The following is a 27,251-nucleotide window of genomic DNA, read 5'->3' as shown; positions in this document are numbered from 1 at the left end:
GGTCAGATGTGTTGCAGCTTCTTATAAAAAATTTAGAATTTTCAAATCTGAGGATTTCCTAATCTGTTATATAAACTTACTATGTGCATAGCATCTGCCTAGACCTGCAACTGGATTGTCCCCCATGGGACTTGGGAGGCAAGGAGAACTGGCAGAAACATGAAGAAGCTCATGCTGCTGTGAGCAATAAAGTCCTTTATCTCTGACCCAAGAGTCTCATGTCTTCTGCCAGTATCCATGAAACTTTTCTAGGCCCACCTGTTACCATGGAAGCAGGGTAAAATTTCATACCCTTTATGGTTTTAGACAATAATTAATAAAATCCAATGTCTGACTAATAAAAGTACTAGAAAAACAGGACAGAAAAATAGAGGGGAGGATATATTAAGAAATAATAGAAGAAAACTTTTCCAGAACTCAGTGTTTTACCAAGTGATCAGTACTGTGAAACAAATAGACCTTATTCCAAGGAACATCATTTTGAAATTTTAAAACAGTAAAAAACAAAAAGGAGACTCTAAAAACTTCCAGAATGGGAGGTGGGAAAAGGCCATGATCAAAAGAACAATAATCAGTGTCATCATCACACTTCTCAATAGCAACACTTAAAACAAGAAAGCAGTGGAGTGATATCTTCAAATTATGTGAGAAAATATTTCCAATTCAAGATTCTATTCATTGCTAAGTTATCCCTTCACATACCATGGTATAGGAAAGATAGTCAAAGTTTCAAAAAAAATTTTTTTTCATCCTTTCTCAAGAAGTTACTGGATGATTTATTGAATGAAGAGATAAGCCAAAAAACTTGAAAACATACCATCCAAGACACAAGAGATTGACTCATCAACATGAGATAGTCGTAAAGCTCCCAGATTAATGATGGTGAAAGGAAATCTCTGGTGACAGCCATATAGAATAGAAGCCATATTCTTTAAATAACAGACTATTCAATTATATGCCTCAGGAAAACTGGCAGAAAAAGAGTATGAACTAGAGCAGGATGGTGTAGTGCTCCAAGATGATTGTCCGTGGGACCAGTAGAGTGATGATAAAATATCTGATGTGTTTAACCATACTAAGAGAAGGTTTAGTAATATCTTAAGAGTATAAGCTACACAGAAAATTAAGCCAACAGGGAGTTGAAGTAACTATTAACTTCAGGGGGAAAAAATTATATATAAAAAAGATCAGAATGTATTTTGTGGCTCAACTCAAACAATAGTTGCATAGTTATAATAATGCAACAGTTGACTCTTTTACTAGAAATTTAACATAAAGATATAGGGAAGATAGGAAGAAGAGAACTGGTGGGGGAAGGGAAGAATAGGGAGCATGATGATGTCAAGGAACAGATTTATCTTGCATAGGAAATCAGGAGATACAATGTGTAGGATTGTAAAACAAAATAGTGATATAAGCATATTTTCTAGAAATATTAGAGATAAATACCAGAAGAAGCTCTTAGATAACTACTTAAGATAACTACTTAATCTACTTAGATAACTCTAACATGATTAATTCTGAGGCAGGAGAATTGAAGGTGAAGTAGCAATGGAATTGTTATTTTTTGTTATGAAGCCCATGTTAGTAGTTAGCGTCTAGAACAATGTTTAGGCAATACTTCCCTAAATATAAAATTTACTAAAAAGAAAAATTAAATTAAAAACAACAAAGAAAAGTCAATGGAATCCTAAGTTGTTTCTTTGAAAAGATAAAATTGATAATAGCTAGCCTGAACAAGAAAATAGAGAAGTAGCAAATCAAGAATTAAAGAGGGAACATCACTACAACCCCTTTAGAAATAAAAAAGATAGGGGTGCCTAAGTGGCTCAGTCAGTTGAGCATTCAACTCTTGATTTTGCCTCAGGTCATGATCCCAGAGTCGTGGGATCAAGCCCCACATTGGGATCCACGCTGAGCGTGATTCTCTGTCTCTCTGCCCCCCTCCCCTGCTCGCACTGTCTCTATAAAAGAAGGAAAAGCAAACCAAACAAGCAAGAAAGGGAGTAATCAAAAAGATTATAAGTAAATTTTATGAAGACCTTTATCCCAGCAAATTAGTTGATTACAGGGAAATGGACAAATTCCCAGAAAAAATACAAATATTAAAAAGTGACCCAAAAAGAAACAGAAAAGTTGAATAGACCTTTATCAAGTCAAGTAAGAGAATTTGTAAATTAAAATCTTATCACAAAGAAAAGTCTAGACCCTGATGGTGTCAGTGGTGAATTCTATCAAACATTTACATAAAAAATAATACACAATCTCAGAAAATTGAGGAGAGGGGAATGCTTCCCATCTCATTTTATGAGGCCAGTATACCCAGATATCAAAGACATCACAAGAGAAGAAAACCACAGATCATGAGGGATATCCCTCATGAACATAGACACAAAAACTGTAACAAAGTATTAGCACAGAAACAAGAGACAACTTGTATAATAAGATCAAGCAGCTAGTCTATGGTAAAGCCAGTATTTAAACCTGGACATTCTAGCATGGGAGCTTGTATTCTTATGTACACTTGACTACATTGTGCTATGAAAGTAACAAAGATATGGTGTGAATGCAGTAAATGCTGACTAATTTAAACCTCCAATGAGTCTGTTCTTGGTCCTGATGATTATTGTCCCCTTTTGTGAAATTAAATTTAGCTTATATTTCAGCCTGTTTCTATATTAAACCAGTTGTGTGTGTGTATGTGTGTGTGTGTGTGTATATATATATATATACACACACACACATACATATATATACACACATATACATATATATACATATGTGTGTGTGTGTGTGTGTGTATACATACATGCATGATTTAAACATTTTGATTAGAGACCTTTCAGTAGATGCTTTCCTGGGATTTAGATATTTAAGATATGGGAGAGATTCAATTCTGGGACATAACAACATGAAACTGTTTTATCTTCTTCATTATTTCAGGATCCTCCATCTAAGGCAAAGGTTCTTTGTAAACAAAGGTCCAAACCCATGTATGTTTTTTAAAAACTTCAACTTACTCAAATGTTATATATCAGTGAATACTTTGCTTTAACAGATATATATTACCCACTGTTCCCTGCCCCCCACCGTGTTCTTGTCCACATTCCAGGGTTTCTCTGGGTCCCCCTATTTCAATTATAAGGCTTCTTGCAGTCCTTTCATATTTTTAAAGATTAGTAGATTGCAAGACCTCTATTTGTTAATACATCTCTGCACAGTATACATGATGATGGTACATTTTAACCTTACTGGTCTCTTTCATTCAGACAGCTGCTCAAAAAATTACTGTAGAGCTCTGTATCCATTAAAGGTTAAGTTTACTAGAGGCAAGGTACTGTCAGGTCCTAGGTTTTTTTTTGCTTTTTTGTCCTTTAATTTTAATTTTTTTTCTTTTTAGAAAGAGAGCGAGACAGACAGTACGAGTGGGAGAGGGGCAGAGAGGGAGACACAGAATCTGAAGCAGGCTCCAGGCTCTGAGCTATAAGCACAGAGCCCAATGCGGGGCTCGAACTCATGAACCGTGAGATAGTGACCTGAGTTGAAGTCGGATGCTTAACTGACTGAGCCAGCCAGGCGCCCCTGGTGGATCCTAGTTTAAAACTTAGAAGGTTATCTTGCAAATGTTTCATCTGTGCTTTGTTAATTACTTTTTAATCCTAGATAAAATTTTTTCCAGTATAACCAGTCCGTATAGTGTCCTGGTATGTCCATTGTTTCTCATTATGCAGGACTGGTCTGGGCATCACATAATATTTGGCATTCCTGGTGCTTCCAAGCACTTCTCAGTTATTATGATACCAAGCAACACTCTTACCTTTTCTGAACAGTCTCCCCTCTCATGGAGGGCAAGACCTCAGGTTGAGGACCACTGCAGGTAATTATGTGCAGTGTATGCCCATAGAATGTTTATTTGTCTCATATCATCTCTTAATCTTATACTTGTGATATTTCAAAATATGTGTAATTATAATCTCTGCTCACTTTTCTAAATTCTGAGATGTCTTGGACTCTGAAATTCTAGCTTCTGTCACGACATGACATGGAGTTGGATCATTTTTCAGTTCTGTCCTCATTTATGATAACTCTTCTTCATTGTGTTTTACTGTAGCTATTTTGGCATTTTAATGTTTTTGTATTCCAATAATACCTACCTCATTATAGGTAAACTTTATTAAAGGTTGACTGAAATGTCTATCAAATAGAAAATCTGACACTTTTTTAGAAATGTGCCTATTGAATTATCGATATCTGGAAACTCATGAAAAGGTTGCTGATTCCTTATCACTCTCACTCCCTAGGGACTGGCTAACATTGCTTTAAAATCTTACAGAGCTTTCCCTAATCATTGCAAATTTAAAACGGAAGTCTAATGGAAAATAATATACTGTTCATTTATTTTTATTCAAATTATAAGGCAAGTAATAAAAATTAAACTACTTGTAGGTCATATGCTGTTCTTTTAATATCAACTGCGATATGATTTTAAATTCATATAAATTAACCTCTGCTATCATATTATAACTTACGACAGTCACTTCCAAAATGTCACTTTTCAAGGGAGAAATGAAATAGTAAAGCTGTTTGAAAATAGTGATCCATATTTCAATACTGATATTTTACCAACTTTACGTAAGTTTGAAAACTTTTGTGCATTTATAAACTTGTCACCATAGTTTCTGATATATTAAATGTCTATATTAGAAATGAAAAATATGAGGGGCACCTGGCTGGCTCAGTCACAGGAGCATGTGACTCTTGATGTCAGGGTCATGAGTTTGAGCCCCACGTTGGGTGTAGAGGTTACTTAAATAAATATTAAAAAAAAAAAAGGAATTAAACAATGTGAGCTTCATTAGTCAGTAAGTATTCCAAAGTAAAAAACCAAACAGATACCATTTTTCACCAAATTTGTAAAAATTTCTAAAATAAGAATAGTTGATATTGGTGAAGAGGCAGTGCAATGGGCATGCTCATAAATTGCAGATGGGAATGTTAGTTAATATAGCCTTTGTGGACAATAATTTGTTAGTGTACGTATTTATAAATAATAATAGCAATTCTACCTCTAGGATTTTATTCCAGAAGAAGGAATTAGATTAGGACAGATTTATGTTTAAAGCTGTTATGTTTGCTACAGCAATTCTTAGAAAACAACGTAATGTAATAGACTGAACTAGAATTGAATCCAAGCTCCACCATTTAATAACTGCCCAGTCTTGGGCAAGTCTTTTAATCGTTCTTTTGCAAATCATCCTTTGAAATATGATGATACTGATGACAATGACAACAATAACAACAACAGTGAAGACAACAGACAATTTCATGTGGATAAAATGCTGCTGAATATGTCTAGTTAGGTCCCTGTCCTATTTTCCATGGCATACATTTCAAGTATTTGCTAGTCTTTATGCCTCTACCTCATTCTGTCCCCTTTAATGTTAAGCTTATGACTTAGGACCCAAAGTCTGGAGAAAAATGAGGTCATTAGGCAAAAACATTGTTAGTATACCTTTCCTATACCTTCAGACTCATTTGTGTCTTCATGAGTCTTTATCTTTTCTGTCCATCTCAAAGGAAGAAGTGTGTGAATTGTATCAGGGATACCTTGCTTACACAATCAGGAACCTCGTTCCATCAGCTATACCTCTCTCTCTTGTCTTTACAGTCTCCACTGTTGACCTAGGTGTTTTAAGTCCTTAAAACAGTCTTCCTCAGTTCAGCTTTCCCTTCAAGCTTTACTTTTTTCTCCTTTTTCTCTTGTTGATGTTTTAAAAGTAAACTAGCTCTCAACAATATAAAAACAATCAATCCAGTTAAAAAATAAACAAAGGACTTGAATAGACATTTCTCCAAAGATGATATACAGGTGACCAATATGCACATGAAAAGGTGCTCAGCATCACTAATCAATGGGAAAATAAAGTCAGAACCACAATAAGATACTTCTTCATACCCATTAGGATGGCTGTTTGAAATGAAATGAAATGAAATGAAATGAAATGAAATGAAATGAAATGAAATGAAATGATGAAATGAAATGAAATACAGTAAATAATGAGGATGTAGAGAAACTGGAACCTTCGTGTACTGCTAGTGGAAATGTAAAATGGTACAACCACTATGGAAAATAGTATGGTAGTTCCTCCAAAAATTTAAACAGAGGGGCACCTGGTGGCTCGGTTGAGCATCCGACTCTTGATTTGGGCTCAGGTCAAGATCCCAGGGTTGTGGGATTGAGCCCTGTGTTGGGTTCTGCACTGAGTGGGGAGCCTGCTTGGGATTCTTCCTCTCTCTTTCCCTTTGTCCCTGTGCCCCATTTGTGCTCTCTCTCTCAAAAAAATAAAATTTTAATATAATTAAATTATATTATATATTAATTATTATATTATATATTATATATTATATAATTATTATATTATACATATATAATATATAATATATTAATTATTATATTATAATTATAATATAAGTATATTATATAATATACATAATAATATATAATTTAATATATATCTCAAGATTTATAGTAGCATTACTCATAACAGCCAAAAGGTTGGAACACCCCAAATGTCCATCGATAAATAGATTTTTAAAAGTGGCATATACATACAATGGAATATTATTTAACCTTAAAAAGGAAGGAAATTCTGGCACATGCTTGAGCCTTGAAGATGTTATGCTAAGTAAAGTAAGCCAGACACAAAAGTACAAATGTTGTACGATTCCATTTACAGGAAGGACCTATAACGGTCAAATTCAGACACAGAAAATAGAATGATGGTTGTCACTAGGAGCTAAGCGAGGAAAGACTGGTGTTGTTTAATGGGTAAAGAGTTTCAGTTTGGGAAGATGAAAAAGTTCTGGGGTTGGATGGTGGTACAACAGTATGAAGGTACTTAGTGCCACTGAACTCTACACCTAAAAATGGATAAATTGGTAAACTTTATGTTATGTTTAGTTTATCACAATAAAAAAAATAAACTAGCTCTCTTCATTTCCTTATTCCCCTTTCTTTTTCAAGATACGTTATTGTACTGCTGGTACTTCAGCAGCTGCTCTATAACTCTTCTTGGAAAGTTTACTAAAATTCCTTAATTTTCACATCCTCCTCATCTTTGATTTCTTTGTGGTATTCACCTCTGTTAATTAATCTCTCTGAAACCTTTTTTCTTTGCCCTTGGACCATCACTGTATGGTGGTTTTCCTCCAGTGTCTCTGAACGCATCCTTTGAAAATCTGTTGCTGATCCCTTCCTAGATCTGTCTCTAGGATTCTGTCACTTTTACAAATTCCTACTGGACATGAACTCCCTACTGTTTGATCTACCATAATGGTTTTCAAATATTCATATGCCATTGATCCCCCGAATAGCCTCATCTCCTTCTTGAGTTGCAGAACAGTCTCTTATTGTCTGTATGACAGCTCCACCTAGACCTTCAACACATTGTTGAACAGAATTCACCCTTTCCTAAAGGGCTCTTCTATTATGTTTTATATCTCGATGCCACTGTATCTGCAGTAATGTTGCTTCAGAAATCTTGGGCTTTTTTTTCTCTCTCTCTCTGTCTCTCCCCCCTCCTTCTCTTTCGTCTTCTCTTCCTCCTTCTCTCTCTCTCTCTCTTTATCCCTTCTTCTCCCTCTCACAACATTCGTATATATTGGTTTTTATTCCTATTTATTCTATCCCTTAAATATCTCTTAAATTCTTCTGCTTCTTTTTCATATTTGTTATGCACCTGCAAGTAGGTGCAAAACATATTTTACAGTTAATCGTAATTATCATCAGAAAATAGTACCATTGAAAAAGTTATCACTCCCATTTTATGCACAAACTGAGGCTCAGAACAGTAACTTGCCTAAGATCTTCCATCGCGTAAGTGACAGAACCAGAATTTGGATGTAGGTCTGTTTGACTTCAAAAACCTTCCTCTTAACCCGTATGCTATAGTACCTCCTATGAACATTGTAAAGTTCTTACAAAGGAACTTTGTCCCCAGGGAATGAGATGAATGAGATGTCAATAGATGTAATGCTTGTTTTGGTTAGTTGAAACCATATTTTGGAAGAACTAAATATCAATAGTTCAATATTCAGCACATGAATATCTACTTATTTTAGAAATTGGCCTTCACAATTCTGTTCCGGATTTCCTTCTCCACCCCAGTTGTCCTTGGCTCCTCAATGAGGGCTTGAAACAGGGTAAAAATCTGAAAGGATGTGAGTACAAGAAGTGACAGGAGAAGGTGCTAAAGGTTAGTTTTACTCACTTAAAATTTACCTATAGTTGACTCACTCGAATCAAGAGGAAAGTCTGTCTTACGTGGTCACCTGATCTGAGGGTCCACCTGGTCTGAAGGATTAATTCTGATAGTTCACCAATATTAAGAATTTAATAGCCTTTTGTGACCTATCCTGATCATCTAACAACCATTTATAAGAAGCTTTTCAAAAACATCTTTTCCGATTTCCATAAAACTGATGATAAAAAGGACATTTGGAATATAATTCATTCACTGTTTGCCTGTACTAATGCTTTATCTGTTCCCCACCACTGAGGGTGGTCTAACAGAATGGTTTGTTCAAAGTTGTAAGAAAAATGAGTGTCAAAGAGCCCTGATAATCTCGAGTTTTTATGAGTGGACCTTGAGTACTTGAGAATTTTCTACGCACGACTAAAATAAACGATCAGTAATTAAAAACAAATACACATTTCTTTCACAGGTCAGAGTATTTGGAAAGCAAATGTCCCTAATGAATGTTAGACATTTGACCCTTTGTATTGCTTTCAATATTAAGAACTTGATAATAATTAACTTTATTTCCTTCTAGTACAGCTTTATCATCTTAGTTACTAAGACAAAAGGCTTTTAGAATACTCTTTGGTGTTTCTTCATAGAAATTATAAAATTTAAATTTTTCTTTTAAAATGTTTTGCATACATAGTGAAGACTTGTTAAAATATGTTTACAGTGAATTTTCATTGAATTGAGATACCATGATATAATCGTAATGGCAGTTCTCAATTGAGTTTTTGTCTTTTAAAATTTATTGTAATTTTGTAAATGTGCCGAATATAAAGAATGTTTTCATTTTCCATATTGCATTGTATCAAAATGTATCACATGGCTTCTGAGGTACTCATAGATTTTCTATTTGTCTTAAGGATTAAGTGCAGATCGAAATATTAGGGGCATAAGTGTGCTTTGATAGAGAATTGTTGGTGAATGAATAAATACCGACTTTCTGGGTGTTGAGGCAAACAATAGCAAAAGTGATGTACCCATTTCCTGCCCCAGGAAATGGAAAAGTAATGTACTCCTTGGCTAGTTCCTTAGCCATATATTTGTACCAACTTTTAAGATAAAGGATCTATATAAGGAAGAAAAAGTACATTATACAACGAAGAAAGTAGGACCAGATCACTCATGGCCGATGCATCCTGTGCTTCTAATAGGAAGGTTTTAATTTACAGTGCAATAATATAAGGTAAGTTAACATTTTAGTTTTTAAAAAAGTCCGGGAAATACATTGTTGCTTGTACTAGTTGCTGTCATTGTTAAATGCCTATCCTAATGAACTTGATAGCAGTTAAACTAAGGGATCCACCAAAAGCAGTACTAGAAGTAACATAGAACAAAAAGAAAATGAAACCCAAGAGGATCTCTTCCTTAAAGATTTAGAAACTGGCTGTTTGAATATAGACATGCTGAGATCCAGTACCTTTCAGCTTCATGATACACCCTTGGCAGCAGTTAGACGCCGACTAGCAACAGATCGAAATAATGTTAAGTAAGAGTTATTTAATCTGTCATCTAAATTGACCTGAAATCACCTTAATGTGCTTCCCGATAGGAGTTTAGATTATCATTCACTTTAAAACTGATATATGAATGCCAGAAAAGTCATGTTTTATATTAAAGGGATCCATATCTTTAGTTACAGATTTTTAACATTCAGGATTAACTTCCATTTCACTGTACCAGTCATGTTTGGTGGGTAATTAGTGTAGTATATTTCAATTATAGCTTTTGATAACCTTCAGATTAGCATACATTCCTTTCAAAGATTTTTACTTTGATTTCCATTCAGGTGTGTGTATATCAGTACCTGATCGGTATTTAATTGTTTGATTTTGACTGTTATCTTTTTTATTTACCAGTTCTATCTCCAAGTTTATTAATACTTTGTGAAAACAGTAATATCCATGTTACCTAATTTTGATCAAGAGATTTCTAATTTAAAATATGCCAATAGGAGCACCTGGGTGGCTCAATCGATTATGTGTCTAACTTCAGCTCAGGTCATGATCTCACGGTTTTGTGAATTCAAGCCCCACGTCAGGCTCTGTGCTGACAGCTCAGCCTGGAGCCTGCTTCAGATTCTGTATTTCCCTCTCTCTCTCTCTGCCCCTCCCCTGATCATGCTCTGTCTCTCTCTCTCTTAAAAATAAACATTAAAAAAAATTTTGTAAAAAAAAAAATGCCAATAGACATCTTGATCTTGTGGAATAAACATGTTTACTTTTAGGTAGTGTTATTAAACCTATAACATTGCTAGAGAGATATATAATAATTATAAACAGTTATGTTAGATACTAATTAAAATTTTTATTCTGGTAAATAGCTCTGTTTACTATACCTAAAATTGTTTAAGTCTGTGATAGAGTAGATTTAACTGATACTTTAACAACTTATTTTTAAAGAGTTTTCAGACTTCTTGTATTAATTCTTTCCTTGGCACATCTCAGTTGGCTATTTCTGCCAACAATAAAATACATTAATGATTATAATAGACTATAAACCTTAGCCTGCTGTTCTCAACCAGTATAGAAGTAGAAAAGGGCTGTTTGAGAGTATTGTCATTGATTAAACCATATAGAGGGACTTTATCCATGGGAAAGATCATTACAAGCAGAGTATGGGAAAAACAATTTTAAGACTTGCTTTTGTTATACAAATACATTAAACAATTTTATAATGACTATCATGACTAAAAGTGACTACTTTTTTTTTAAATATCCTTTCTCAAACTTTAGATAATTTATTTTAAAAGAAAGTTTAAAGTCTTTTTAGGAAGCACAGGTTTTGCAAAAAATTAACTGAAATTAATTTTTTTTTCTCTGAAGAATGACTGCACTTAATCACAGAGGAGGCTTCCTAATTTGTTCTTTAAACTATATATTTCAGTGCTCGCTTCGGCAGCACATATACTAAACTATATATTTCAAAAGAGAAGATGTCGATGCTCAGACCTTAACACTTAAAAGCATTTTGATGATTCTCTTGGGAGACTCACATTTAAAAAGTTATAAAAATACTGCCTAAAAACAAGGAGTTGGACTTTAATTTTTTCTTAAGAAAGTAACAAAAGCTTGTTATCTTATTTTTTTCTTAACTATTTACCCATTTAGAAATAGTTATACAACTAGAAGCAAGCATTATTGATTATTGGTATATTAGTGGGGTTTTTGCTTTTTTTTTTGTACAGCATAAAATATAATTTAAGTGTACTTTTTGGATTTTCAGGTGAAATAAGTTGTAATAGGTCATAATGTAATAAGTCATTGACATTTTTCACATCAGAGAAAATTTTCCTGATGGTTTGAAATCATAAAATAATGTAAGAGTATACTGATTTCTCACTGTTTTCACAGAATCATATTACCTCAGTGTCAAAAGATGTGACTCTTAAAAACCCACCAATGCTTTCATCTCTTAGATGACATCCCACAAAAAGATTGTCAAGTTAAGGACAGATTAACACAACACTAAAAGAAAATCACTATACAGTTAGTTAGAAAATCTTTCTTCCACTCTCTTAAGTTGTGTGGCTGGGCTTGACATGAGACATAAGACAGTTAAACAAGAAAAAAACATACAGATTTTATTTAGTATTTTTATGTGCACATGAGGGACTTCATAAGGAAAGTGAATACCCAAAGAGGCAGGACTATGAGCTTATATATTTTAATAAAGAAACACTACTTTTATGAAGAAGTGATGAGACAAAGGGGCTTGGAATAGGGGCAGTAAATTGTGGGAAAATGACTAGGAAATACATGAGGAAACTAATGGAAGATAAGGGCTATTTTAGTAGGTTGGTTTTTATAGAGTCATTTTGGTGTTGACTCCTAGTTTCCAGTGATAAGAATGTTGTCTTCCTGGAACAATAAGAGCACCTTTCTCATGAGAAATTTTTTGATCGGCTTTTAGGTAGAAAGGTGAAGATCAGAGAGCCCTTCCTGCCTCTGGTGTTTCTCAAGTACCTTCAGTTCAAAATAATCAATATGCTAAAGTAGCTTATTTTGGGGTGGCATGTTCTGAACCCATTGACAACCATTCTCTAGAGCATGGGTTGGCAAACCATGGCCTGCAGATAAAATCCAGCCTGCCACCTGTTTTTGTAAATAAAGTTTTATTGGAACACAAGTAAATCCATTTGTTTACATATTGTCTACAGCTAATTTTGTACTAGGAGGTAGAGTTAATGAGGCAGAGTTGAGTACTTGCAACAGATTATATGGCTTGAAAAGCCTAAAATATTTACTTTCTGGCCCTTTACAGAAAAAGGAAACCTTTTCCTCATCTATAGAGCAGGGTGATAATATTATCTATCATTATTGCCTTTAAAAGGCAATGCTTTTAAAATTCTTTAAAAAATATGCATGGCTGGGGCGCCTGACTGGCTGAGTCAGTTGAGCGTCCCACTTCAACTCAGGCCATGATCTCGCTGTGCGTGAATTGGAGCCCTGCATCAGGCTCACTGCTGTCAGTGCCGAACCCCCTTCTGATCCCCTGTCCCTCTCTCTGCCCCTCCCCCACTCTGAAAAAATAATAAACATTAAATACATAAATAAAATAATACACGCATGGCATGTAGAGAACATTTAAAAAGTATTAAGCATTATTACCTGCAGTTTCCACTCGACCCTCTTGGGTTATTCCATAGGCATCCTTAGTGGACAGATCCCTTTTGTTTTACACTCTGGAAAGCCCTTTCCTCTTTCTAGACTGAGGCTCCCCTCCTTTCCAGATCCATTAGTAATATGAAAATATGTGTAAACTTTACAGAAACACATATCTGTTTTACCTTCTGGCTTAAAACTAGATTAGATGGTAGTTTGTATCTCTCAAGGCCCGTCAAATTTATTGCCATAAAGTTATTTTTATATGCTCTTACTATCTTTTGAATGTCTGCATCATCTGTAATCATGCCCCCTCTTTGATTCTTCTGTCCTTTTTTATTTGAATCAGTTTTTCCAGAAGTTTTACCAATTTTATTGAACTTTCAAAGAAGCACTTTTGGTTATAGATACTTTTCTCTATTTTTTTGTTTCACTTTTATTGAATTCTACTTTTTTCTTTTGTCTGGTTACTTTTGGTTTTATTTGCTCTTTTTCTAGTGTCTTCAGGTAGCATTTTAGATTACTGATTTTAGAAATTTCTTCTTTTTTAATATAAACATTTAAAGTTGTACATATCTCTGTAAGCATGCTTCATGTACCTCCCACATATTTTGAAATGTATTTTCATTTTCATTCAGTTCAATATAATTTCTAACTTCCTTTGTGATTTCTTCTTGGTTTACTTAGGAATGTATTTAATTTCTAAGTGTTTGAGGATTTTACAAATACCTTTTCTGTTATAGATTTCTAATTTAATTCCACTGTGTAGAATACTTTGTATGATTTCAGTCCTTTAAAATTTATTGAGACTTGTGTTATAGATCAGAATTTGACCTGTCATGGTGAATGTTTTATGTGTACTTGTAAAGAATATATATTCTATTGTTATTCTAAATAATATCAACTGCATCAGATTGGTTGATAATGTTCAAGTTTTCTATAGTCTTACTGAGTTTTTAAACTTATTAATTCTGAGATTGTGCTGAAATGTACAATTATAATTTTTCCTTTTCTGTCAGTTTTTTGCTTTGTGTATTTGAAGTTCTGTTGAAGTTCATATACATTTAGAATTCATGTGTCTTTTTGATGAATCAATCTGTTTATCAGTATGAGATGTTCTTTTTTATCCCAGTCATATCCCTTGTTCTAAAGTCTGCTTTGTTCTAACATTAATATATCCTGCCCAGCTTTCTCTTTCCATGGTATGTTTTTCCATTTGTTTGCTTTCAATATGTGTCTTAAAGTATGTTTCTTATAGGCAGAATATTATTGTTTTATGTTTTTATTCATCCTGACAATCTTTTCCTTTTAATTGGTGTGTTAAGATCCTTTCACTTAATGTAATTATCAGTAGTTGAATTGAATTGAATTCTGGTTGGATTTAAATCTACCATATTGCTATTTGTTTTCTATTTGTTCCATCTGTTTTTATTTCCTTTTCCTGCTTTTCCTGCCTTTTTTTGTATTGAGTATTTATATGATCCCACTTTATCTCCACTTTAGTGAATCTACTTTGTTGCTGTTGTTGCTTGATTTATAATATGTACATCTTTAATATATTACAATCTCTTTAAATATTATTTAATTCATGTTTAGCATCAGTACTTTATAATGATGTATTCTTAATCCCTCCCTTCCATCCTATGTGTTATTCTTTTTGTATGTTTTAATTCTACATGTGTTATGATCCCTGTAATACATTATTATCCTTATTGCTTAAAATAGTCAATTATCTTTTAAAGAAACATGAAAACAAGGAAAAATATTTTTATATTTATCTGCTTATTTATCAGTCTGTCCCTCCCTGGATTCCTTGTGTAAGTGTGCATTTCTATATGATGTAACTTTCCTCCTGCCTGAAGAACTTCTCTTAACATTTCTCCTAGTATAAATCTGTGATAGGTATACCTTTTGTAATATAAGTATTTGGTATATACTACCCTGTAGTATAGGTTTGTTGAATTCACAAAACTTTTGTTTTACGAAAAAATGCTTTATTTCACCATCATTGAAAGATTTTTTCACGTGGTACATTTCCCTAGAATTCTAGGTTAACAGTCAATTTCTTTTAGCACTTAAAATGTCTTTCCATTATCTTCTGGCCTCCATGGTGTCACAACACATCTCAATCATTCCTTCTTCCTCTGTACATTTTTCTTAAAGGGTTAAATAGTAAATATTTTAGGTTTGTTGGGGGGGCCTGGGTGGCTCAGTGGGTTAAGCCTCCAACTTTGGCGCAGGTAATGATCTCATGGTCTGTGAGTTCGAGCCCTGCGTCAGGCTCTGTGCTGACATCTCAGAACCTAGAGCCTGCTTCGGATTCTGTGTATACCTCTATCTCTGCCCCTCCCCTGCTCATGCTCTGTCTGTCTCTCTCTCTCTCTCTCTGTCAAAAATAAATAAACATTAAAAAAATTTTTTTTAATATTTTAGGCTTGTAGGTCATCTGGCCTTTGTTGCAACTACTCAACTTTGGTGTAGTATAAAAGCAGCAATGATTTTGATATGATTATGATGTTCCTTGTGTGGTTTTCCCATGTTTCTTATGCTTAAGTTTTGAGTTTTGTGGATTTGGTGGCTTATAGTTTTTACGAAGTTTGGAAATATTTAAGTCACTATTTGTCTTAGATATTTTTCTCCCTTCCCACTTGGGACTCCAGTTGCACAAATGGGATCCTGCTTGATACGGTGCCACAGCTCACTTATGCTCTTTTTATTTTTCCTGCCCTTTTTCTTTCTATGCTTCATTTTGAATAATTTCTGTTGCTATCTTAATAGTTCTCTGCTAGTTCTTCCATGGTATTTAATTCCATGCAGTATATTTTTGATTAAGGTGTCAGCCAGGATGGCAGTGTCATCTGAGGCTCAGGGTCCTCTTCCAAGTTTACTGGTAATTGGCAGAATTCAGTTTCCTGTGGTTGTAGGGCTGACTGAGGCCCTCACCTCCCAGAGAGGCTGCTTGCTTTCCCTGCCTGTGGCCCACTCTACAACTGGCTGTTTGACTATTCAAGAGCAACAGGAGAGCATCTCGGGTGCTTCTAATATTATCTATCTCTTTGACTTCTGTCTCTTGATGTATAGACTCTCTTTAAAAAAAATTTTTTTTTTAATGTTTATTCATTTTTGAGAGAGAGAGACAGAGTGCAAGCGGGGGAGGAGCAGAGAGAGAGGGAGACACAGAATCTGAAACAGTCTCCAGGCTCCGACCTGTCAGCACAGACCCTGACATGGGGCTCAAACCCACACAGACTGCGAGATCATGACCTGAGCCGAAGTCGGACGCTCAACTGACTGAGCCACCCAGGCGCCCCTGTACAGACTCTCTTTTAAAGGGCTCACCTAATTAGGTCAACCCCTCCCCCTAAGATAATCTCCTTTTTTATTAACTGAAAGTCAACTGATTACGGACCCTAGTCATATCTTCAGAATCCCTTCATCTTTGCTATATAATGTAACCTAATCACAGAAGAGATATCCCATCAGATTTACAGCTCTGTCCACACTCAAGGAGAAGGGATTATACAGGGAGTGTATACCAGGGAGAGGGAATCTGGGGCTGTCTTAGAATTCTGCTCACCACAGTTCGATTTATACTATTAATATAATTTGAAGAGTACAAATTATATTTTCTAGACAGGATATAGATAGACTGGAAATACTAATAAACTACCACTGATTAAACAGTTGAAAACAAACAGCTATTTTCTAAAGTAAATTATAACTGTAGCCTCAGTATATTGTGTGTTTTTTTTCTTTGAACTGTAGTTTAACTGAGCTGATGGGCTCATTGTATTTTAAGAAAATTTTAAGAAAAGAGTGCCATCAAAACCTTGGAAATTTTCCATTTGCGTCCTAGTAAATATATACAATTTTGAAAATCCTCGGTTTCCTCTTTTTACATAATTTTAGCTCTTAGATCTTTGCTCTGTTAACTATTTTGCAGTTCTACAGTAATGTTCTCCTAGCAACATGAAAGGGGAGACCAAATATTGTGCACAGTTGGCAGTGCAGTGTTGCTTAGCTACCTATCTTTTTAATTTGAAATATTAGGCATTTCAATAATAGGTAGCCTTTAAGCTCTTAAGTGTTTGCTCATGACACATTGCAGTGTTTTATGTGTGCTTTTCACCTTTGTATTATAGCTGTTATTATGAAAGGTTAAAAAAAATGGGAGTGTATTTAATAGTAGTCAGTAGAGTACTTTAACTACATAAAATCAGTCATTTTATGAGAAGTTCTAATATGGACACAAATGAAATTATAAGCTATACTTTAATATGAACTTACCTCAGTGCAGCTGTACTACAAAATGCAATAATTATACCAATCTGTCATTTGATTGCAAGGAAAATCAGTGCAGAATGTCTAAAATATTGCCTATTAGTTGTTTTAAAAATAGCAATCTTGTTATACTCCAGGAGTACTATTAAATACATACTGAGAAAGCACTTTATTATATTATGTTGCTGTCATGCCATTCCTGTTACTTTTTCTTAAAGTAGGATATCAAGTACTAAACAGTATTCCTGCAGCACATCTCCTAATTTGGAAAAGATGAATATATTAAGATTCTTCTAAATGGATTCTTTAAAAAAACTTTTTTTTTAACATTTATTTACTTTTGAGAGACAGAGTGCAAGTGGGGGAAGGGCAGAGAAGAGGGAGACACTGAATCTGAAACAGCTCCAGGCCCTGAGCTGTCAGCCCAGAGCCCAAACACTGAGGGTGGAGGAGGGTGGGGGAGGGTGGGGGAGGGGGGTTTGGGGGGGGGGTGAACCCATGAACTGTGAGATCATGACCTGAGCTGAAGTCAGATGTCCAACCAACTGAGCCACCCAGGCACCCCATCATTTCTGAGTTTCTTAATATAGATCCTAGCTTACAGTAGAACAGTTCCTACGAATGAAAAGATACAAACATTTTAAAGACCTCTAGACGTGTTAATTATTTTTCTAAAAGTTGACCATCCTTGCAGACATTTACTAGTTTAATTTTTAAAAGAGGAAGAAATAGTTAATATTTTTAATTTGTTTTTAAGATCAAGAAGATTGAATTTTTTCTATGTTAGCCATTTGTAATTATTTTGTGAAAATTTTCGTTTCCCTATTCCATTTATTGATAAATCTTTGTGTCTTATTGATTTGGGGGAGATCTTCATATTCTGAATTTATCCCCCTTTCTGTCATATTTTCTCATTTGTTCTCCTTTTGATTTTTACACTTTGCAAAATACAGATCTTTCCAAAAGTTCTTTTGAAGATATTTTCAACTTTTCTTTTTTATTTTCATTTATTTCCTTTAGATTTGAAAATCCCTTTACTGTGCAGATTTTCCTGCATTTTATTTCTTTTTGCCCCATTCACCTGTGGGTGAGCACTGGCTCAAGTTCTTAGAAGCTTCTTGTCTCAAATCCCAGCTCACAACTGGGCATTCACAGAATGAATCTTTCTGGCTTTTGATGTTTGCTATACCCAAAGGATGTCCATTCTTTCAACAGCTGTTCCAATTGCCAGGGTCCTGGGGGGTCAGCAGGAAACAAATAGATGTAAATCTCCACCCTTTGTAGAGTAGACATCACCTTCCTTCTCCCCTTCCCCAATGCCTGGCCTTTCTCATCACCATGATTTTCCCTCCACCGACCCAAATGTGACGCGTTGTTCAAAGCCCAGCTTTTCCAAGAAGCTCTTTCTGAGTCTGCCGGCAGGCCCTTGGACTCCTGTGTTCAGCTCTCCACAATGAGTTCGTCTGTCACTGCTCTGCACTGGTACTGTTAACAGCTACCATTAGGATATGTCCCTTAGGTGCCACTTTACAAAGGAAAGTAACAAAAATGTTTTTCTACAACTAATATTTTTACATCTAATTCTCAACCATGTTAAGTGTATTTTGGTTTCTAGTGTTGGGCTAGAAATAAAACTGATTTTTTTTCCAAATGTTAATCCAGAGCACCAGTAAGAATATCTTCTTGCCCACTGATTTATGATAGTTCTTTTAACATGTACTAACCTCTTGGCTACTGGGCTGATTGCCTGCTTTCTATCCTGTTTTATTGATCTTTCTATTTTGCATGAGAACAACATTATAAATTAGCTTTATTATACCTTTTTTGATATTCAGGACTGCTTACTTATCTTTATAGGGTAATTTGGATTGTTTACCTTACATCTCATGCTATGGCTATTTCTGTTATTTTATGCTTTTTTATTGCTGTTGTGAATGAAATTTTTTTCTGCTCTGTTTTTGGACTCATTTTTGCTAGCATATTGAAAGGGTATTCTTTTTTATATTTATCTCAAATCTGAGCTCTTTATTCTTTGTAATTATGAGTTGAGTTTATAGAGTTAGTTGCTATCTAATCATAATATTTGCAAATGAAAATTTACTTCTCCTTACTAGAAATTATGTCTAGATTGGCTGGAAATTCCAGAGCAATATTAACTAATAATGTAAATAGTGGATATTCTTGTCACAGAAAACTAAAGTAATAGTTAAGGGAAAACACGGTCAACTTTATATTAGAAAATAGTTAAAAATAAAACATCTTTAATTATCCTAGATTAGATTAATTGTATTGCAAATTTAACATGAGTAAGGTGCATCAGAATCCTGGGAGATGTTCATTTCCCCCCGCAGTGGGGCAACATCTGGGTAACACTCATTACTAACTTCAAAAGGAAAGGAACTAGACTTCAGATCTAGGTTGCAGTTAAGAGGAGGAAGTTGGGTGAATTAGTCTGGGTTCCCCTACTTCATTTCCTGGAGAGCAGTTCCTGGCATGGTGGCAAATGGAGTCAGTTTCTTTCCATGAAGATCTTAAGAGAGACCTGGAACAGCATCACTACAGCTCCCTTAAATGTGGGAGAGTGTGCAAAGAACATTCATGAAATTTACCTGTAGAAGACCGATATTTTTCCTGGATAGCTTCATCAGAGTCTGGCTCTAGATAATTTTTCAGGTGTGACAGATGCTGATTGAAGCCCTTTTTGAAAGTTAGATGAGTTATGGGGGCTAGATGTCTCATTCCAGGAGGGTCAGAGGAGATCATCTTGACAGACCTCCCCCACCTAAGTAAAGTTCATGGTGGACAAGGGGTTGATTAGCTGCCCTTTATGCTGTTCTTATTTATACCATTGTTGCAGAAACCTGAAGCCACAAGTATGTAGATGGGAACTTTCTTTTCTTTTCTTTTCTTTTTTTTTTTTAAATTTTTTTTTTTTTTTCAACGTTTATTTATTTTTGGGACAGAGAGAGACAGAGCATGAACGGGGGAGGGGCAGAGAGAGAGGGAGACACAGAATCGGAAACAGGCTCCAGGCTCCGAGCCATCAGCCCAGAGCCTGACGCGGGGCTCGAACTCCCGGACCGCGAGATCGTGACCTGGCTGAAGTCGGACGCTTAACCGACTGCGCCACCCAGGCGCCCCTTAATGATTTTATTTTCTTATGATAATAAGGGATCAGGGTGTTTCCTTCCACATTATCACCTCAGCGGATGTATTCCATAGCTTTTGAGGCATAATAAACCATTCTAAAATTTAGTAGCTTAAAATATCAACCATTTACTTAGCTCGTAGTTCTGTAGGTTGACAGATTAGGCCAAATTTAGCTGGGCAGTTCTCGACTGTGTTCCCTTATGAATCTGTGGTCAGTCCTGGGTTGGTTAGGTTGTTCTGCTTCTAGGAATTGGCTGGTTATTATCTGGGGGACCTGAGTTTTTCTCCACATGGTAGAAGCCTTGCTTCTTTTCCTCCAGAAGACTTGCCTTCATTTTTTCTCGTGGTAGCAGAGTTTTGAGAGCAGAAGCAAGCAAAGCCTCTTGAGGCTAACCTTGAAATTAGGACACTGTTACTTGTGTTGTGTTTCATTGGCCAAAAGATGTCACAAAGCCAGCCGATTCATGGAGAAAGGGTATAGATTCTACTTCATGGTGAGAGTTGATATAACACCACATATTGCAAACGGCATAGATTCAAGGGAAGTATGGAGAATTGGGCCATTTTTTTTGCCATCAGTCTGCCACAGTTGGGTGAATGACTTAAAAATATGCTTTGGGCACTAATTTCCTTATCAATGTAGATTTTAATTTTGCTCCTATTTATTTATTTATTTGGGGGGGGGAGAGAGAGAGAGAGAGAGAGAGAGAGAACACAAGTGAAGAAGGGACAGAGAGAGAGAGGGAAACACAGAATCTGAAGCAGGCTCCAGGCTCTGAGCTGTCAGTGCAGAGCCTGATGGAGGGGTCAAACTCAAGAGCCATGAGATCATGACCTGAGCTGAAGTTGGATGTTTAACCCACTGAATCACCCAGCCGTCCTTAATATGGCTCCCTTTTGATCTCAGCCTATTATCCTTGTATCTTGTATAATATTTCTCTTTACACCATTCTTTTATTTTCAGTATCTTGTGCATCTTCAAGTCCATGCCAAATAAAATTTTTCTAAAACTATCTTTTCATTCCTATTAAATCTTACTTAGAGATATGTTCTCTGCACCTTCAGGATGTTTCTTTCTCACGTGTGGGAGTATTTTTACTCATAGACTTCACTATGTTTTTTTCCTTTTTCTTAGAACGCTGTTGGTGTGTGCCAACAGAGTGTGTGGATGCCTCTCACTATCTACTTAGGTTTGAATGCCTTCTCAGATCTGCATTCGAAGACTTAAGTTGTTATACGTTTCCGTGACTAGCAGGCAATCATCAATGTAGTTTTGCTAAACTAAACCAGGATCATCTGCTAACATGCTACATATACCTGGTTTGGGGGCACTTTAAAAGGATGAATGCTAGGGGCGCCTGGGTGGCTCAGTCAGTTGAGCGTCCGACTTTGGCTCAGGTCATGATCTCGCGGTCCGTGAGTTCGAGCCCCGCATCGGGCTCTGTGCTGATCGCTCAGAGCCTGGAGCCTGTTTCAGATTCTGTGTCTCCCTCTCTCTCTGACCCTCCCCCGTTCATGCTCTGTCTCTCTCTGTCTCAAAAATAAATAAACGTTAAAAAAAATTAAAATAAATAAAAGAATGAATTCTATGGAAAAACTGTATTAATATGTAACTACTAAAAGGATTTTTCCTGTATTTTCCCTTCTCTGCAGAGCTTTTCATGTAGATATTGAAACTTCTTAGATGCAGTGAACTTTTGTCAGTGTCCCTCTACCTTCTGACACCCTCTTTACTGGCAATTGTATTTAAATGGTAAAGAGGTTTGCCTTGCGGTGGGGGAGGGTTGGGAATGAGTTTCGTTACTCTGGCTGCCTCATAAAGCCATCCTTCTACTGTATAAACATGATTTCTCTTCAATAGCAGGTAGAAAAAGGGAGAGAGCTAAAGCCTCTTTTCAGTTGGCGAAATTACTGTGTTTCACCAAGCAGAGCAATCCTTTGCATTGTGGGTAGTAATCAAAAAACTGGGCCACTATTAATTTGTTTGTAGACCTGGTTTCTAAGACTTTCAAATAGTGGAATTATCTGAGGTTTCTCATTAGAGGTTAAATGAATTTTAGTAGGATGTGCTTTGTCTTTTTCTGTGTCTTAACATGTATTTTCCTGAGAATATGCAAAAGCTGCACCGGAGGATTCTACACAGATGCCATGTTAAGCTAAGAGTCCAAGTTGTATTTAATTAATAATTCATTTGCCATTTTTTATTAATCAAAATATGTAATGAGTATATAGTAAAAGGTATAGCAACTGCAAATAGCCATTTTGAAAGGCTGAGATTTGCTGCTTTGGTTAGCCTGTACAGTGTTATAATGTGAATACAGAATTTCCATTATAATTTTGGAGTGATTACATATATTTCTTAGTCCTCCACTATTATCTTCAAAGCTCTAGCACTTTGCGATTCTCTCTGGTCCTGTCCTGGGCATCAGTGGTCTAAATATGGGACACATCTATTATCCCAAAATGAAAATTAAGAACCAGGAAGCAATGCCTCCAGAATTCTCTGAGCCAGTCTTTGGAATAACAGATCAAAATAGCTGCCTGGACCAATCTTGGGGGAAATGATGGTGACTTCCAAAGAAGCTGTAGTTGTCTACTCTCTGGCACTTGTTTCTGATTAAGTTTAAGATTTAATGGTACAACTGTGACCTCAGGGAATCTATCTCATTGGAAAGTAACTAAAGTTTCTACAGCTGCAAAACTAAGATTGCTATTAACTACTTGATTATTATTTTAATAATTTCTAATCATAGAGCTTACATAGTATTCACTTTTTTTTTTATTAAGCATGAGTTGGTTTAAATACCACCTGAAAGTTACAGTACTTTTGAACTCTTGAAAGTTCATACCTCTGAACTCTTTCAGCACTGAAATTCATTAAATTGGTTTATGGAACAATCATCTGTATTATAGCCTGTTCTTCTATAGTTAAGAGTTTAATGCCAGATTTTGACAATATTTATTTAAATTTTTAAAAGTATTAACCTGGGAGCACCTGGATGGCTTAGTCAGTAGAGTATCTGACTCTTGATCCCCGGGTTGTGAGTTCAAGCCCCACATTGGGTATGGAGCCTACTTAAAACAAACAAAACTCTGTGTGTGTGTGTGTGTGTGTGTGTGTGTGTGTGTGTGTGTGTAAATACCATATAGGGTGCCTGGTGGCTCAGTCAGTTAAGCATCTGACTCTTGGTTTCAGTTTAGGTCATGATCTCATGGTTCATGAGTTTGAGCCCCTCATCAGGCTTCATGCTGACAGTGCAGAGCCTGCTTGGGATTCTCTGCCTCCCTCTCTCTCTGCCCCTCCCCTGCTCGTGCCCTCTCTTTCTAAAATCTCAAAAATAAGTAAACTTTAAAAAAATTTAAAAATATAAATACTGTATAAATCAGAGACTCCTAGTTATCAGGAAAAATGTGAATCTTATCTCCCCAACTAGGTCAGTGCTCTTCAACGGAATTTCCAGGGAACATTTGCAAACTGTTTAACAAAAATGTACTCCCACTAATAACTAATAATGATCATCTTGTCCCAATTTACAAAAAAATAATTTTTGGTTTAGTGTTTTCAACCCTTGAGGTGTGTATTACCAATTATTTGTTGTTGTTGTTGTTTTTTTTTTAACGTTTATTTATTTTGGGGACAGAGAGAGACAGAGCATGAATGGGGGAGGGGCAGAGAGAGAGGGAGACACAGAATCAGAAGCAGGCTCCAGGCTCTGAGCCATCAGCCCAGAGCCCAACGCGGGGCTTGAACTCACGGTCTGTGAGATCGTGACCTGAGCTGAAGTCAGACGCTTAACCGACTGAGCCATCCAGGCGCCCCTACCAATTATTTGACTAATAGAAAATAAACATAACAAAAACCAAGCATAGTCAATCATGTTTAGTTCAGCCATTTGTTTTTCATTGTCACATGCTTGTGATATTTGTTATTACCTATCTTTAATATAGCTATGCTTTATACTAATCTAGATTTTCTACTGGAATTAAATTAAGACTTTTCATAGTGTTTCACAAAGAACACCATGACTTCCAAAAGCTCTGCCATCTGAAATGGTTTGAGAACCAATGGACTTAACCATCTTGTAAGATACTAGAGGGAAAGAACTTCTGTCTTCATCATCGTCTCACATATGATCAGAACCGTTGCAGAGTTTTGAGTAGAAAGTAACATGAGGAAAAATTGGATTATAATATTTTTGTGTTTGGGAAGTTTTCTGGAAGGAGTGTGGGTTGGGAGTAGGAGTAGACGTAAAGTGAATGTAGCATATAACCACTGTAAACAATATTGTCAGTTGTGTTTATATTAGGCGTTGATTAAAACTCTAGCATTATCATCCAGATGAAAATATTACGGTGAATTTCTCCTATTAGTTTAACAAGTTAATTTTGAATTGAAATTTGTATAAACTAAAATAACAAAAATTAGATTGATTCAAACAGCGTTCCTCATAACAAACACAAAAGAAAGTTACCTTAAAAGTACTTTGAGTTTCATATCACTTTTCTAGGTAGGAACAAGTAGTTATAGAGTAAATGTTCAGAAAACACATCATTGCAGTAATTGTGCGTTCATTCATTCCTAGGAGGTCCGTGTTACCATGTCCATTTTGTAGATTCAGAAATTCAGAGTGGAGAAGTGGCTTGAAAGGCAACGTAGGCTTTAAGTGTTAAAAGTAAACTTTGAATCCAAAGCAGTTAATTCTAAATCCCATGCTCTTTGAACCACACCACACCGAGCCCTCATTTTTAAATTATTTAATTTTTTAAATTACAAAAGTAATGTGTGCCTAAAACAAACAATACTTACACGCATGCATGTGAGGCTTATACATATATGTGTGTGTGTATATATATATATATATATATATATATATATATATATATATACATATTATACAAATATATATTTGCATTTTAGGAAGATGTGTCTAGCAGCAATAGATAGATGGAAAAGAGGTGGACATCTTGGAGGAAGAGAAACTGTTAGGACACCATTTCAATGATCCTGACAAGAAATGATAGGAGCTAGAACTAAGGTAGTGGCAGTGGTAATAGAAGACTTATAAAGGACAAATATGATGGGGATAAAACCTATAAGAATTAGTAACTCATAGAAATGGGAAGGTCTGCGAGATAGGGGAGCTAGGAAGGACTTTTAGCTTTATCACTTGGGCAACATGGTGATGCCCTTCATGTGGATGGAGAGGTAGAAAACAGGGAAGGAAGAACAGAGCTGGGTGAAGGACTCAGGAATGAATTTGCTCTTAGCTATGGTAAAGTTTGTGATCCTTGAGAATATCCAACTAAAGATATCTGTTAATTGTACGTGAACATAGCGTTTAGCATAGAGTTCTATGTTAGTGATATCAATTTGTGAATCATAAGCCTGCTGGCAGAGGTCAAAACCACGGTACAGGTGTCACCCAGGGAGATTATATAAAGGGAGAGAATAAATGGCTAAAGGCAGACCTCTAGAGAACACTAGAATTTAAGGAGCAAAGAAGACTGAAAAGGAATGGTTAGAGAAGTAGAATAAAAACCTGGTGAGAGTGTCCTTGAAGCGAAGGGAAGAGAACTTCAGAAGAGAAGGAAGAAGTTTCAGAAAGATCACCTAATTGAAAACCAGGCATTTCCATAGGTAACTTCTCCATTTATAAAATTAAAAAATAAAATTTCATTGTATCAAAATATTCTTTTGAATTCTTTTAATGGGCTTATAATGTATACATTAGGCAACTATCAGGTATTTTAGGGCATAGATAATAAACATAAGTTACCATAGAATGTGGCAGCATATTACTGGCATGGCCTTTACTGGTTAATTCTGCTTGATTTGACTTGTTTTATTTTTGAGTTTGCCTGCCTGCCTTCCTTCCATCCTTCCTTCCTTCCTTCCTTCTTTCCTTCCTTCCTTCCTTCCCTGCCTCCCTCCTTTCCTTTTGTAACATGTTGAGTTTAGGATTGAGTGAAGAGCATTAGGAGTCTTGGTTATGTATGGGAAACCAAACTGTGAGATGCAGATACCTCTAAGAGATTTATGAGCCTTCCTTGGCTAGTTTACATGGTGACTAGAACAAATTAAAATTTCAGACTACAATTTCTCTTCACTCTATTCTACTATAAAATATGACCCTCATGTCATATGATTCTCATATCATGACTATCATTACAATATTGGCTAGTAGTTCAGGAAGTAAAACTCATAAAAAGATCATAGTCACAGACCTCCAATTTCAGGGACATAATGTAGCTGTTGAAATGACAACTAAATGGGGAAGACTGGTCTCCCCTTTCTTGCTGGACAAAGAAATATACAAGACACTTGGTTGGGTGTTGAGAGGTGGGGGAATTGGCAAGGAGATATAAAATGGACTAAGCCAGATTTTGCCCCCTGGAAGTTTGCAAGGAGATAAGCGATAAAGATAATTATATTACTAAATAGAAGTAAGTGTAGAAAGAACTAAAGAGTCAAAGAAAAGAATATATCAGGTGGGAAAATCTGGAGGAGTTGGCATTTCAGTTAGTTTCAAACAGGCGGAATGAGGTAAAGAGCATTCTGTCTCAAGGGCATAATCTAACTAAAGGTATTAGACCCCAGATAAGTATTTGTTGAATATCAGAACAAATGGAATTGAGTGGCATTTGTTTTTCCACTGATTTAATCAGTATAATATATATACGTTTTCTACATGCCAGGCATTATGGCAGGTAGGTGCTAGGAATATGAGCAACATGACCCTCATAGAGCTATCATCTAATAGGAGAAACAGATAAAACCAACAAACTAATGGATATATAAATTTGAAATGAGAAGGACTGTTAGGCCACCAAATAGCTTGGGTGAAGAGAGATGGCTGGGTAGGGTGGCCAGTGAAGTCTCTTTGAAGGCACAAAATGTCATTTGAAACTGATC

At 35.7% G+C, this 27,251-nt stretch overlaps 1 protein-coding gene across 1 annotated transcript in view; it reads left to right on the top strand.

Annotated features, from left to right (window-relative positions):
* The window catches only part of PIGK (phosphatidylinositol glycan anchor biosynthesis class K), a 122,013-nt gene that overhangs the window by 91,068 nt on the left and 3,694 nt on the right, over nucleotides 1-27,251 (top strand). The window lies entirely within an intron of this gene.

Source organism: Prionailurus bengalensis, chromosome C1, assembly GCF_016509475.1.
Source record: "Prionailurus bengalensis isolate Pbe53 chromosome C1, Fcat_Pben_1.1_paternal_pri, whole genome shotgun sequence".
In the NCBI taxonomy this organism is placed as follows: Eukaryota; Metazoa; Chordata; class Mammalia; order Carnivora; family Felidae; genus Prionailurus; species Prionailurus bengalensis.
This window is presented reverse-complemented; position numbering and strand designations above follow the sequence as displayed.